We start from the raw sequence: 11,572 nt of genomic DNA, 5'->3' as shown, positions 1-11,572 counted from the left end.
AGAGGACGCACGGGTGGCGGGGAGCACGGCTACGACGAAGGCACGGCGATGGTGGCGTCGGCCATGGCGGGGGAGCACGAGGGGGAGGAGCTGGAGAGGAGAGGGGGTGTCTGGGGGGTTCGGGGGAGCGAGGGAGGCCGGTCCACGATGTCACCGGGCGAGGGGAGCGGCGAGGCGGCGAGCAGGTGCGTGGCGCGCGCTGCGGTCGCCGTCGGGCACCTGCCTGCCTGCCTGGCCGGCAAGCAGCTCGCTGGAGCGGCGCTGGGCTGGGCCGGCAGGTGGGCCGGGTGCTGGGCGCCAGGTAAGTTTTTTCCATTTCTTTCTGTTTTCTGTTTTTTTAATACTTCTGCAACTTTGTTGAATTAAATAAAATACTTAGGTTACTCCTAAAATCACCAAACTACTCCTGGTCCATAGTTGGATTATTTCCAACATGAAACATTTTAGTTTGGAGATATTTGAGCATTTAAATATTTTATATAATTTTAAATGCCCAAATTCAAATATTTATGATTTAATTCAAAAACCCTAAGATGGCCTAGGAAAATGTGCACCACTTTTGGCAGAGGTTCTGAACCAAGACAAAAATGATGGGCATTTTAGAAGGGCATTTCAGGTTCATTGAAAAAGTTTTTAGTAAACCCTAGTTGGTTTCAGAGGGGACTGGGGGTTCTGTCATCCTCATTTCAGGTTTCTGGTGAAAGAATAAACATGATGCAACACTCTAATGCATGACTAGCTAGGGTGTGACAACTGAATTTAAATCATTATTTTATTTGCATTTGGAATTATATCCATAACTTGTATAGAATATATTTCCAAATACCCTGGAACAATTTATGTGCTTTTGGAAAAGTCCATTAAGCAACATAAAAATATTCAGGGGAATTTTGTCACTGTTTTTTATTTCTTTTATTAGAAACGGTGGCAAAAGGAAGTAAATTAAACAAAACAGAAGAAAAATTAAAAAAGAGCAGAGGCCTACCTAACTTACCTGTGCAGCCCAACCCTGTAGAAGGCCCAGCCCACCTGGCAGCCCACCTGGCAGCCCACTGGCCGGCCCAGCGCTGTGCTGGCCCATGCCAGCCACCTGCTTCCTCTCGCCAGACAGGTAGAGAGGAGCGCGCCCGCGCACGCCGAGCTCGCCATGCAGCTCTCTGGCCGCCTGCCCCACTTGGACAGCGTGGCGACGCCTCGAAGCCACTCCTCGGCGCTGCCCCGACCACGCCGACCCCCCATTCTCCCCCTGGCTCTCTCCCTCTCCCTCTCCCGCTATGGCCCACGCCCCCGTAGGCCACCGTCGCCGCTCGTCGCTACCACCGACCTCCCCGCGCCCATCCGGATATGCCACGAGCTCCACCTCGACCCCCGCGTCCTCTGCACCAAGCCAGGCGCCGCCAGGTGCTCCGTGACGACATCCCCAACCCCTTCTTCCTCCTCGGGTTGCCGGAGATCCCTTTCGCCGCCCGCTCGCTCCGACGCTTCCCCGAGCCAAACGAGCCACCGATCCAACTCCCTGTGAGCCCCGCCGTCATCTCCCCCTCTCCCCTTGGTCGATTTCTCGCTGCAACACCGATGACCGCGAGTCCCATATGCCGCCGCCGCACGAGCTCGTCGCCGACGAGGCTCCTGTGACCAAATGCTCCCGTGCGTGCCTCCGTTGGGTTTGGGAGCTCTCGTAGATCATGTAGGTGCAAACCGCTGGTCTTCCTGCGCGCCGTGTCGTCAATTTTGTCGACACCCGAGCTTCGGCCGCCGCCCAACTCGCCGCTGCCACCGCTACAGACCACCTAGCGCCCTATCTCTACCACCGCTAGATGCGCATGAGCCCCATCTTGCTGTAGAACCAAACCGCGTCGCAAGTCGTGCCCTGTGGGCGATTCCCGAGCCACCCCGCCGCCGTGGCACCTCACCGGTGAGTCAACCCCGGTTAAACGCCAGCCTAACTGCAGATTAGGCGCTAACCTAATAGTCTTAGGTCACTGAAAAATGGGCCCCACGCCCTTAATAATCACAGGATTATCTCCTTGCTTAGTTTAAGCTAATGCCGTGGCCCACCGGTCAGTTTGCCTGGCCACATCAGCATTGACCGGGTCCCATGCGTCAGGTTTGACTCTGGTCAACCCTGTTGAGTTGCTGATGTCACGCGGGCGTCATGCTGATGCAGTAAAGTATTTCTGGAATTAAAATAAATCAGGAAATGATTTATAAATTTCAAAAAATACCCCAAACTTCTAAAAATCATAGAAAAATAACCGTAGCTCAGAATGAAATAATTTATATATGAAAATTGATCCGAAAAATCCAATCTATCCATCTGTACCATTTTCATGCATGTTAGAACAACTTATAGCTGCTGTTTAGCACAGATCATATAAATGGCATTTTAATATCCACATATGGAGTTTGAATTTGAACCTTGGATTCAAACCAACTTCATTTAATCTGTTTGCTAGTTGCATTAGCCCAAACAACAGCATATTGCCATGTCATGATCATGCATCATATTGTCGCATTGCATTGATTGTGTTTCTTCTTTGTTTGTCGGTGTTTATCCCCTCTCAGTAGACGTGTTCCGACGATGTGATCGATGACACCGATGAAGAGCTATACTATCTTCAGAAGTGCCAGGCAAGCAAAACCCCCTTGTTTATTCCGATACAATCCCACTCTCTCGCTCCTGCTCTGTTTTACTGCATTAGGACAACAACGATACAACTGTTACTTGCTACGGTAGTTGAACCCCTTTATCCTCTGCATGACCTGTCATTGCCATAGTAAATAGATGAAACCCACTAGCATGAGTAGGAGTTGTTTGAGCCCTGATGTGCCTACTCATTCATGCTTGTTTGTCATGCCTGCTATTGCTTCATCGGGGATGAATTGGAGGTGTGTAAACATGTCCTACTGTGTGTGAGCTAAGTGTGTGAACATGATTTGGTAAAGGTAGCGGTGAGAGGCCATGTAGGAGTACATGGTGGGTTGTCTCATTGAAGCTGTCCTTAGGAACTGAGTTCTATGTTTGTGATCCATGAACAGTTACTACCACACATTGGGCTTCGGGCACTCCAAGCTCTCTCGACTTATTAATCAACTTGATCTCTGTCCAGGAGTTGCAAATAGTTTATGGTGTTTGTAGGTAGTGTTAGTAGTCTACCAAGTGGCACCCGGTACAGGTGGGCTTGGGACAGACTAGGCACAGTGGCACGGTGTACCAAGTGGCACCCGGATGGTGGGCTTGGGAACCCTGCTCATATCGTTTGGGGTCGTGAGCGACACCCCGGCCGGATCTCCTTGCGGATGGAACCCGAATAAGCGATAAACCTGGACGAGAGACTTGTGTGGTTAGTCAGGTCGTGGCCGACACCCTCGCTGGGCTTCCGCTTGAAGGTTGCCGAGTACATGTCGTGTAAACGGCGGTAAGTGGTGAGAGCGTGTGTGAAGAAGTACACCCCTATAGGGTTAATATGATCTATTCGAATAGCCATGTCCGCGGAAAAGGACTTCTGGGTTGCTTGTACAGTTCATAGACAAGTGAAAGTGGATACTCTAAAATACGCAAGATAAGCGTGAGTGCTATGGATGGCGTTCTCGTAGGGAGACAGGAGCGGATCCATAGTGGTGTATTGATATGGTGAATATGTGGACTCGTGTGCGCCACCTCAAAGAGTTACATTGCAGTCGTAGTTCAGGATAGCCATTGAGTTAAAGCTGGCTTGCTGCAGTTAAACCCCACCATTCCTTTGTTGATAATGATGCATATGTAGATAGTTCTGATGTAAGTCTTGCTGGGTACATTTGTACTCACGTTTGCCTATTTTATGTTTTGCAGAGAGAGACTTCAGTCTCATTAGTAGTTCCTCGTGGACTTCGACGTTTAGCTTGTTACCTCAGCTACGATCTTGTGCCCTTGGCAGGATCTGGTAGATAGTCAGGCTTTTCAGCCTTTTTCATTTATAGTTGTCTGTACTCAGACAAGTTAAGCTTCCGCTTGTGCTTTGACTTGTATGCTCTGAATGTTGGGTCATGAGACCCATGTTTGTAATATCTCGCTCCCCGGAGCCTATTGATTAAAATACTTGAGTTGTAGAGTCATGTTGTGATGCCATGTTGTATTTGCACATATCGAGCATATTGTGTGTATGTTATTGAAATGCTTGCTATGTGTGGGATCTGACTATCTAGTTGTTTATCCTTAGTAGCCTCTCTTACTGGGAAATGTCTCCTAGTGCTTCCACTGAGCCATGGTAGCTTGCTACTGCTCCGGAACACTTAGGCTGGTCGGCATGTGTCCTTCTTCGTTCCTGTGTCTGTCCCTTCGGGGAAATGTCATGCAATGAATACCGGAGTCCTGTTAGCCCGCTACAGCCTGGTTCACCGGAGTCCTGCTAGCCCAGTGCTACAGCCTGGATTCACTCGCTGATGACCGACACGTTCGATGCTGGGTCATGGATGCCTGTCCCTGTAAGTTTGTGCCACTTTGGGTTTATGACTAGCCATGTCAGCCCGGGCTCCTTATCATATGGATGCTAGCGACACTATCATATACGTGTGCCAAAAGGCGCAAACGGTCCCGGGCAAAGGTAAGGCGACACCCGTGGGGATACCGTGCGTGAGGCCGCAAAGTGATATGAGGTGTTATATGCTAGATCAATGTGGCATTGAGTCGGGGTCCTGACATATTCTTTAAATAGGAACCTATTTGCAACACAATTTGCATGTTGAAATCCTAGGGGATCCTCCTCCACCCAAGGGTGATCCCGTGTTTGAGCTTAAACCGTTGCCTGATAATCTTAAATATGCTTATCTTGATGAGAAGAAAATATATCTTGCCATTATTAGTGCTAACCTTTTAGAGCATGAAGAAGAAAGATTATTGAAAACTCTGAAGAAGCACCGTGCCGCTATTGGATATACTCTTGATGATCTTAAGGGCATCAGTCCCACTCTATGTCAACATAAAATAAATTTGGAAGTGGATGCCAAACCAGTTCGTGATCCTCAACGATGTTTGAATCCTAAAATGAAAGAAGTGGTAAGAAAAGAAATACTCAAGCTTCTGGAGGCTGGTATAATTTATCCCATTGCTGATAGTCAGTGGGAAAGTCCTGTCCATTGTGTCCCTAAGAAGGGAGGTATTACTATTGTCCCTAATGATAAAGATGAATTGGTTCCGCAAAGAATTATCACGGGTTATAGGATGGTAATTGATTTCCGCAAATTAAACAAGGCTACTAAGAAAGATCATTACCCCTTACCTTTTATTGATCAAATGCTAGAAAGATTATCCAAACATACACATTATTGCTTTCTAGATGGTTATTCTGGTTTCTCTCAAATACCTGTGTCGGCTAGGGATCAGTCAAAGACTACTTTTACATGCCCTTTTGGTACTTTTGCTTATAGATGTATGCCTTTCAGTTTATGTAATGCACCTGCTACCTTTCAAAGATGCATGATGGCAATATTCTCTGATTTTTGTGAAAAAAATTGTGAGGTTTTCATGGACGATTTTTCTGTCTATGGTTCCTCTTTTGATGATTGCTTGAGCAATCTTGATCGAGTTTTGTAGAGATGTGAAGAAACTAATCTTGTCTTGAATTGGGAAAAGTGGCACTTTATGGTTAATGAAGGTATTGTCTTGGGGCACAAAGTTTCTGAAAGAGGTATTGAAGTTGATAAAGCCAAGGTTGATGCTATTGAAAAGATTCCATGCCCCAAGGACATCAAAGGTATAAGAAGTTTCCTTGGTCATGTTGGATTTTATAGGAGGTTCATTAAGGACTTCTCAAAAATTTCCCGGCCTCTGACTAATTTATTGCAAAAAGATGTACCATTTGTCTTTGATGATGATTGTGTAGAAGCATTTGAAATACTTAAGAAAGCATTAGTCTCTGCACCTGTTGTTCAGCCACCTGATTGGAATTTACCATTTTAAATTATGTGTGATGCTAGTGATTATGCTGTAGGTGCTGTTCTAGGGCAAAGAGTTGACAAGAAATTAAATGTTATCCATTATGCTAGTAAGACTCTAGACAATGCTCAAAAATTATGCTACTACCGAAAAGGAACTTTTAGCAGTTGTATTTGCTTGTGATAAATTCAGACCCTATATTGTTGATTCTAAAGTAACTATTCACACTGATCATGCTGCTATTAAATATTATATGGAAAAGAAAGATGCAAAACCTAGACTTATTAGATGGGTTCTCTTGCTGCAAGAATTTGATTTGCATATTGTTGATAGAAAAGGAGCTGAGAACCCCGTTGTAGACAACTTATTCAGGTTAGAGAATGTTCTTGATGACCCACTACCTATTGCTGATAGCTTTCCTGATGAACAATTAAATGTCATAAGCACTTCTCATAGCACTCCATGGTATGCTGATTATGCTAATTATATTGTTGCTAAATTTATACCACCTAGCTTCACATACCAACAAAAGAAAAAGTTTTTCTATGATTTGCGACATTACTTTTGGGATGACCCACATCTTTATAAAGAAGGAGTAGATGGTGTTATTAGACGTTGTGTACCTGAGCATGAACAGGAACAAATCCTACGCAAGTGTCACTCCGAAGCTTATGGAGGACACCACGCTGGAGATAGAACTGCACATAAGGTATTGCAATCCGGTTTTTATTGGCCCACTCAATGATGCCCGTAAGTTTGTTTTGTCTTGTGATGAATGTCAAATAATTGGTAATATTAGTAGACGTCAAGAAATGCCTATGAATTATTCAGTTGTTATTGAACCATTTGATGTTTGGGGCTTTGATTATATGGGACCTTTTCCTGCCTCTAATGGATATACACATATTTTAATTGTTGTTGATTATGTTACTAAGTGGGTAGAAGCTATTCCAACTAGTAGTGCTGATCATAACACTTCTATTAAAATGCTTAAGGAAGTTATTTTTCCGAGGTTTGGAGTCCCTAGATATCTTATGACTGATGGTGGTTCACATTTTATTCATGGTGCTTTCCGTAAGATGCTTTCTAAGTATGATGTTAATCATAGAATTGCATCTCCTTATCATCCGGAGTCTAGTGGTCAAGTAGAATCGAGCAATAGAGAGCTCAGATTAATTTTGCAAAATACTGTTAATAGGTCTAGAAAGAATTGGTCCAAGAAACTGGATGACGCATTATGGGCCTATAGAACTGCATATAAGAACACTATGGGTATGTCTCCGTATAAAATGGTTTATGGAAAAGCATGTCACTTACCTCTCGAACTAGAACATAAGGCATATTGGGCTATTAAACAGCTCAACTATGATTTCAAACTTGCCGGTGAGAAGAGGTTATTTGATATTAGCTCACTTGATGAATGGAGAACCCAAGCTTATGAAAATGCCAAGTTGTTTAAAGAAAAAGTTAAAAGACGGCATGACAAAAGGATACAAAAGCGCGAGTTTAATGTAGGTGATTATGTATTGCTATACAACTCTCGTTTAAGATTTTTTGCAGGAAAACTTCTCTCCAAATGGGAAGGTCCCTACGTTATAGAGGAGATCTATCGTTCCGGTGCCATAAAAATCAACAACTTCGGAGGCACAAATTCGAAGGTGGTAAACGGTCAAAGGATCAATCACTATATCTCAGGTAATCCTATAAATGTTGAAACCAATATTATTGAAACCGTAACCCCGGAGGAATACATAAGGGACACTTTCCAGAATGTTCCAAACTCCGAAAAGGAATAGGTATGTGGTACGATAAGTAAACCGACTCCAAAACAATTTTTAAGGCAATATTTCTCCGTTTTGGAATATTTAGAAAAATAGAAAAATAAGTAGCAGTCCGGGGAGGACAGGAGGCCTCCACGAGGGTGGAGGGCGCACCCTATCCCCCTAGGCGCGCCCCCTAACTCGTGAGCACCTCGTGTGCCCTCTGGACTCCGTTTTCTTGCACGATACGTATTTTGGTCGAGAAAAATTCATTATATATTCTCCCAAAGGTTTTGACTCTCGTATCACGCAAATATCCTCTGTTTTTGTTTCGAGCTGTTTTTCTCACAGATCTAGATCATCATAACGACCCCAAGTGCTTCCAAGGAAAAGTTCTTCGAGAAGGTGATCAACCCCTACCTCGCGGAGGTGCTGCGACACCCTCAAACCATTGAGATGCGTGACGGGTTGCTGCACATCCGCGATGTTGAGGCACCAAAGGGAACCGGAAGCGTGGAGTCGAGGCTCGAAGCAATGGAGCAAAAAGTTTTCAAGTGCCAGGGGATGGTGGAGCGTGGAATCAATGCTAGCCACAAGATGCTCACGGAGTTCACCAACAACTACGAGACGGATGCCAAGAACACCGAGCAGGCCATATTCAAGCTACATGAGAAAATCGAGCAACTCCAAGACCAAATCTATGATCTGCAAAACCAAAACTGTGAGTATGAATATAGATTCAAAAGGATGAGTTTGGCTGCAGATTTGAGGATTCCGGAGACTCGATCATCCTTCTATGATGGTGAGCCTATGCCATGGAAGGTGGACGACAAGCCTGCATCATCAACAACACCTCCACCGCCAACAACAAAGAAGGAGACATAATCACATGGGTATGGGCACTCCCCTTGGCAACCGCCAAGCTTGGGGGAGGTGCCCAGGTATCTTATCACCATCACAACTCCTATCTTTACCGTTTTTCTTAGTTCGATCCTATTAGTAGTATCTTGATTTAGTAGAATAAAGTCATGGCATGATCTAGTTTTGAGTTTTGCTTTATGATCCTTCTTTGTAATCGAGTCTGTGAGCTATATAATAAAGATTAGTGTTGAGTCGAGGGCTTGATTATTTTGCCATGATCTTGGGTAAATAGAAAGAAGAAAAAGAACAAAAAAAGAATCAAAGAGTTCATATTGATCTTATTGAAAGTAATGATTTCACATAGAAAGAGTATGATGATTAAAAGTTGTTGGGAGTTGGCAAAGATAGCTTTGGCCATCATTGCAATTAATAGGAAGTAATAAGGAAAGAGAGGTTTCACATATAGATATATTATCATTGACATCTTTTATGATTGGGAGAACTCATTAAAATATGACATGCTAAAGAGTTGAGGTTGGACAAGGAAGACAACATAATGATTTAGGTTTTCTTACATCTGAGATAAAGTATGTTGTCATGGATCCTCTAACGTGTTGAGCTTGCCTTTCCCCTCATGCTACCCAAATTCTCAGCACCAAGTAGGAATACTACTTGTGCTTCCAAATACCCTTAAACCAGTTTTGCCATGAGAGTCCACCATATCTACCTATGGATTGAGTAAGATCCTTCAAGTAAGTTTTCATTGGTGCATGCAAAAATTGCGCTGTAAATATGCATGACTTATTAGTGCAGAGAAAATAAGCTTTCTACGAACTTGTTATGGAAGTAATAAAAGCGACGGACTGCATAATAAAGGTCCACATACAAGGGGCAATATAAAGTGACGTTCTTTTTCATTAAGATTTTGTGCATCAACCCTAGACGCGCATGAAAACCTCTGCTTCCCTCTATGAAGGGCCTATCTTTTATTATTATCCTCTATCTTATTCAAGAGTCACGGTGATCTTCACCTTTCCTTTTTCATTTTATCCTTTGGCAAGCTCAGCATGTTGGAAAGAACATGATATATATATCTAATTGGATGTAGGGGAGCATGAATTATTATTGTTGACATTACCCTTGAGGTAAAAGGTTGTGGGGCAAAACTATAAGCCCCTATCTTTCTTTGTGTCCGATTAAAACTCCGTAACCACAAGTATTGCGTGAGTGTTATCAATTATGAAGGACTAAGTGATAGTTGAGTATGTGGACTTGCTTTTAAGCTCTAACATAGACTCTTTCCAATGTTATGATAAATTGCAATTGCTTCAATGACCGAGGTTATAATTTGTTGGTGCCTAATAAGGTTTCTGATTCACACTTTTGCTTTGTGAAAAGATCATCACTTGAACATAAGTAATCATATGACAAAATCTATATATGTTGCTGTTATGGAAATCATCATGATGCCTTCATGTCCATATTTTATTTTTATCGATGCCTCTACCTCTAAACATGAGGACATATTTATTGTTATCGGCTTTTCGCTTGAGGACAAGCGAGCTCTAAGCTTGGGGGAGTTGATACGTCCATTTTGCATCATGCTTTTATATCAATATTTATTGCATTATGGGATGTTATTTCGCATTATGTCACAATACTTATGGCTATTCTCTCTTATTTTACAAGGTTTACCATGAAGAGGGAGAATGCCGGCAGCTGGAATTCTGGGCTGGAAAAGGAGCAAATATTGGAGGCCTATTCTCTGCAACTCCAAAAGTCCTGAAACTCCACGGAATATCTTAAAATAAATAAAGAAAAATCTTCGCCAAAGTTGAAGGCCAGGGGGCCCACACCCTGCTCACGAGGGTGGGGGGCGCGCCCCCTACCTCGTGGGCCCCCTGGTGGCTCTCCGACGCCCATCTTCTCCTATATGAAGTCTTTCAATAAGAAAAAATAGAAGGCAACCTTTCGGGATGAGACTCCGCCGCCACGAGGCGGAACCTTGGCGGAACCAATCTAGGGCTCCGGCAGAGCTGTTCTGCCGGGGACACTTCCCTCCGGGAGGGGGAATTCATGACCATCGTCATCACCAACGCTCCTCTCATCGGGAGAGGGCAATCTCCATCAACATCTTCACCAGCACCATCTCATCTCCAAACCCTAGTTCATCTCTTGTATGCAATTCTTGTCTCCAAGTCCGGGATTGGTGCTAGTAGGTTGCTAGTAGTGTTGATTACTCCTTGTAGTTGATGCTAGTTGGTTTATTTGGTGGAAGATCATATGTTCAGATCCTTTATGCATATTATTACCCCTCTGATTATGAACATGAATATGCTTTGTGAGTAGTTACGTTTGTTCCTGAGGACAAGGGAGAAGTCTTGCTATTAGTAGTCATGTGAATTTGGTATTCGTTCGATATTTTGATAAGATGTATGTTGTCTAGCCTCTGGTGGTGTTGTGTGAACGTCGACTACATAACACTTCACCATTATTTGGGCCTAGAGGAGGACATTGCAAAGTAATAAGTAGATGATGGGTTGCTAGAGTGACAGAAGCTTAAACCCTAGTTTATGCGTTGCTTCGTAAGGGGCTGATTTGGATCCATATGTTTCATGCTATGGTTAGGTTTACCTTAATACTTTTGTTGTAGTTGCGGATACTTGCAATAGAGGTTAATCATAAGTGGGATGCTTGTTCAAGTAAGAAAAACACCCAAGCACCGGTCCACCCACATATCAAATTATCAAAGTACCAAACGCGAATCATATGAGCGTGATGAAAACTAGCTTGACGATATTCCCATGTGTCCTCGGGAGCGCTTTTCCTATTATAAGAGTTTGTCCAGGCTTGTCCTTTGCTACAAAAAGGATTGGGCCACCTTGCTGAACTTTATTTACTTTTGTTACTTGTTGCTCGTTACAATTTATCTTATCACAAAACTATCTGTTACCACTTATTTCAGTAATTGCAGAGAATACCTTGCTGAAAACCGCTTATCATTTCCTTTTGCTCCTTGGTGGGTTCGACACTCTTA

The sequence above is a fragment of the Triticum aestivum genome, chromosome 2B (genome assembly GCF_018294505.1).
Source record: "Triticum aestivum cultivar Chinese Spring chromosome 2B, IWGSC CS RefSeq v2.1, whole genome shotgun sequence".
Lineage (NCBI taxonomy): Eukaryota > Viridiplantae > Streptophyta > Magnoliopsida > Poales > Poaceae > Triticum > Triticum aestivum.
The sequence above is the reverse complement of the archived record's forward strand: the minus strand, read 5'-3'. Positions refer to the sequence as shown.